The sequence below is a fragment of the Chenopodium album genome, chromosome 13, assembly GCF_948465745.1.
Source record: "Chenopodium album chromosome 13, dcCheAlbu1.1, whole genome shotgun sequence".
Classification (NCBI taxonomy): Eukaryota; Viridiplantae; Streptophyta; class Magnoliopsida; order Caryophyllales; family Amaranthaceae; genus Chenopodium; species Chenopodium album.
In genome coordinates this window covers 37,150,986-37,155,478 of record NC_137846.1, presented here as the reverse complement: position 1 = coordinate 37,155,478, position 4,493 = coordinate 37,150,986, and the positions used below count along the sequence as shown (strand labels likewise).

Below are 4,493 nucleotides of genomic sequence, written 5' to 3'. Positions count from 1 at the left end.
CCATTTCTAGTGCGTACCAACTCACATTACTACAAAAGAGTGTTTTGTCGACACTGGGCCCTCGACACTAGGGAAGAAGCGTCAGCTAAACATTATACTATGCGTATTTTGTCGACGCTTTTAGAGTCGAAATTATTTTTCGACAAAAACAAGGGTCAAGAAACTGTAGCACGTGCCCCACACGTGAATGCAAAACCCACTATTGCAAAATTTATGGAAATGCAAATACAAACTCCTTACTACTCAGTTATGAACCCTAACTTTTCTTCTCCCTTTCATTCTCAAACTCAGATCTTTGTCCTTCTTTAAGGCAATTTCGAAATTACATATATGGATTATGATTTCATATTTTTGCCCCTCTTTACATATATGGATTATGATTTCAAATTTTCGCCCCTCTTTGAATTGATTTCGAAGAGTATTTCATCAATTTCAAACTCAGATCGTCGTCCTCTCCGATTCTATTTCTAAATGAGGTAAATTAATTTGAAATTAAGGTTCAAATTTAGAACTTTGTGTAATTGTAATCTATTTCGTCCATCATCTCTGTGGCGATAATATGTACATTTTCTTTTTAGATTTTTTTTTGTCCTTTTTTACAATTTGGAATTGGGTTTGTGGTTTATTTTTAAAGTTTTTTTTTTCAATAATGCTAGAAAATTATGGTAAGACTATGGGTTCAATTGATGAACAATAGAGACTTCAAGGTTTCGTTATGTATATAAATTATTTGGTTTAATTTTGTGCTACAGAGTTCAGTGCGATTGGGGTCACGCTGTTCACGAAAATGAGAGAGAGATTCTTCAAATCAAACTCTCTTCTATGTTCTCTTTAGTTTGGATTTCAAGACTCAATTCAAAAGTGGTGAACCAAGTAGAGATTAACTGAGTAAGTATAAATTATACTATACTATTGGCTTGAGGTTAATCTTCTCTATACCTCTCTTTTTTTAACACGTAAATTCCATCATTTTGATAATAGTTAGACAAACTAACTCTAATTCCCCCCCCCAAAAAAAAAAAATTAAGTTAAACAGAGTAAAGCTATGAGGTTGCAACAGCAAATACTGTGATTCCAGTTAAGGGTTTGATCTATTGCCAACTACTTATGCTTCTGATGGTTAGTTATATGTATCTTTCATAGTTTAAATCGATTTTTATATAGGCAATTATATACTTCTTGATTAAAATGTGATAGCTTGATGATTAATTAGTTTTGGTTTATATGATATAATATGATTGCCTACTTTATATTGTTCTTGGTTTTCTTGGAAATAGGGGTTTTGTTGGTTGTGCCACTTGATTTGGTACTAATTTATGAGATTTTCTTGGTTGTTCTTTCTTGGTTTTGTACTAATGATTTGTTTTTTGGATGGAAATAATACAAAATGTTAGGTGCTCGAGTTTACAAGTTTATAAAATTGCCAAAAGCTAAAACCTGAATGAGGAATTAGATACACCCTCCAAGATGTAAAAACTCAGATCAAATTGTAGTTTAATATTTTAATTTCTAAATACCCATTTCAGTACATGTTGTTTCTATTAGGTGTGATAATGAATTTCACTTCTGATTATATAGCAATTAAGTACTACATATTGGTATCTAGTCTATCTTCCTAATGAAATTTTATCTCCTGACAATTTTTTATGTATATTGCTAAATTTTCCATTAGTATCATACTAATATATATCGTGCTTTATTAGTTGAAACTTGTAGTTGTCTCACAAAAGGATCTTAGACGAGTGTGGTCTGATTTAATCTAATTAAAGATCTTAGCTTTTATAACTACTCCGTTGATAAGTTAGGGTGCTCAGATTCAATATTAGCACGTTCTTACATCGAGTTTGCTTACTTTCTGCTTTTTCTACACTTGGTGGCAAGTTCTTAGCTCTGCCAATTCTGCCATTTTATTTTCTAGCTAACTGAAATAGGATTAAAAATAGCAGGTTCCTGCTGGTATGATCACTTACCCGGGAGTCAAGAAAGGACTTACATTTTTATACTACTTCCTAACAAGGTATCACTACATATATTTACTTGGTTTCGTTAGTAGTATATATTTCTAAATTCATATTCATATAAAGTAAGGATAATGTGTACTACTTAAACAGTAAGGAGCTACAATGAGTCAACGAATGCCCTGATATAAAAGTCACACTGTGACGCTTGCCTATTATAGTCACCATATATAAAAGAAAAAGTTCAGCTCTTTATTACCTGTATGTGTTTCACGTTCTCGATTCTATTTCTGGTGAATTCCGGCGACATAGAGTTATAGTCTACAGAGAATGTACTTGGAGATTGAATTTACTTATTTCTTTTTTTTATAGCTTTCTCATACTTAAAACTTGAGAAAGTTTATAAGTTTTCTCATACGTAAAACTTGAGAAAGTTTACAAGTCTTGATACATATAACCCAAGATCAATAAAAAATTATCAATAGATCTAACTAAATTAATAAGGTGTATTTTTTTTTGCCTATATCTTAGATTCAAGTAAGTCATCTAGAATCTAAAGCATTGGTAAATCCTTAGAAATAATTTGTGTACATGTTACTTCAATCTCTTTTTAGGTGGTGCATGATAATCTGATTGAGAAGGTTGTTACAATGTTACTTTCTAGGAATTTTCACTTTGATTTGATCTTAAAGTAGTCCATTTGGAGACGACAAAAAAGTTGTCAGGTTTATTAATTAGAAATTGTAAATCCATGAGCTATTTAAGGGACTTAGTTTTACTTTCAAGTTCACCCCCCTCCCCCCAAACACGCAACACACACACACACATACACCACAACCACCAAAATGCTCTAGGTGAGAATAGTATTAATAGCTATTACGGAAATGCTCTTGGTGAAAAGAGTAGTAATAGCTACTACGGAAGAATTTACTAGTGACCATGGGTATCAAGTCTTGGATGATTACTAGTTCATGTACAATTAAATGACATCTGCTCAGCTGCCTTATGTTTGATAATTACATTTTATGGAGTAAGACGATTTATGGCTTAGATGGGTCTATTTTTTAAGACAATATTAATAGGTATTTTTGTCTTTAGAGTACCATGAGATTCCCCATGAAATTTGTTGCCTAGACTCGTGAAGTAAATCTCCAGTGAACTTTTGGCAGTTAGAGTCTGATTTCCGATGCTAGTACTCACATTTGGAAAGCAAGTGATGCCAATGTTGCTAGCAGGTTGTGTACCCTTGCTATTGCTGGTTTAAACTTTGGAGGAAAGTAAATTGAAGCTGTAACCATTGATTTCATACCTTTTCCAATGTTTTAAGTTGTGTTTGTTGATTGAGGGTCAAAGAGAGACATAAGATGCTAAAGGTTTAAGATATTAAATTATCTACTATAGTAGCCTGTTCAGTTATGCATTTTACTGTTGACAGGAATTGTTATTTGTAAAGATCTTGTTAGCTTCCTGAATCTAAAGGAGGAATTATAAATAGAAGCTATTTGTATCTAAGCATTTCTTTAAACTCAAGACAACTAAATAATAAAAAAATCAGTCTTTTAACTAGAAGTCGTGATCATTGTATTGATGAGATTTTCCTGTATGCATGTAAGAGAGGGGAGGGGGGGACATGACTCATGTGAACTAATCAATTAAGTTGCTGCTAATATATATATTCTAATTGGTGAATAATTTTTATAAATGCATATGCAGGGATACCTTGAACCATCATGGGAGTGTAATTCTGGAGCTACAAGCTATATGTCTTGAAAAGGAGATTGAGCAGCTTTGTTAGATTTGACAATCAAAATAATTTAGGAAAGAATTTGCTGTAATAAGTGTTACTTTTCTTATTTTAAGTTAATTAATAAGTCTTGAAGGCAACAAATAAAAGTTGAACAGAGTACTGTAAAGCTTTTTTTTTTTTTTTTTTTTTTTTTTTTTTTTTTTTAAAGTATATATATTATAAAATTTTTAGATTTTTTTATTCTTAGTTGTTAGTCACATTTTGTTTTATGGTGTAATATAATACATTGCAATAAATATAGTTCGTTCTTGGATATATATATATATATATATATATATATATATATATATATATATATATATATATATATATATATATATATATATATATATATTAAAGGAAACGTAACAAATTTTCGACGCTTTTCTGAGTAGAGATTTTTGTGCCAATTAAAAATTTGATGAAGAAAATATCGACGCTAAAAAGCGTCCAGAATAAGAGATGATGTTAAAAATGTCGACATATTTTCAATTGTAGACATGAAAAAGCGTCGAAAATTTTGAGAAATTGCGCGTATCAATCCTCATCTGGACACTTCGTATAAAAATTAGGACATAAAAAAGCATCGAGGATCACGACGCTTTTTAGTGTCTAGCAAAATTCTCGAATTTAAGTGACCAATATCCAGTAGTGTCACCCCCACCTATTCTTCTATGTCCCTACAGTCGAACATGGCGCGTACGATGAGAACACGCGAACAGTATGCTGTTAGGAATCCAGACAGAAGT

The 4,493-nt window shown here is 31.5% G+C and overlaps 1 long non-coding RNA gene across 3 annotated transcripts; it reads left to right on the top strand.

Moving 5' to 3' along the window:
* The first annotated feature begins 240 nt into the window (after window positions 1-240).
* Window positions 241-3,929, top strand: LOC145576606 (uncharacterized). Of its 3 annotated transcripts, none has more exons than XR_014098486.1 (4): window positions 241-476; window positions 753-888; window positions 1,947-2,017; window positions 3,672-3,929. It is a non-coding gene; the product is annotated as an uncharacterized LOC145576606 (long non-coding RNA). The 3 variants fall into 3 exon arrangements; XR_014098487.1 differs by having other exon boundaries at window positions 1,944-2,017; XR_014098488.1 differs by lacking the exon at window positions 1,947-2,017.
* Window positions 3,930-4,493: the final 564 nt, after the last annotated feature.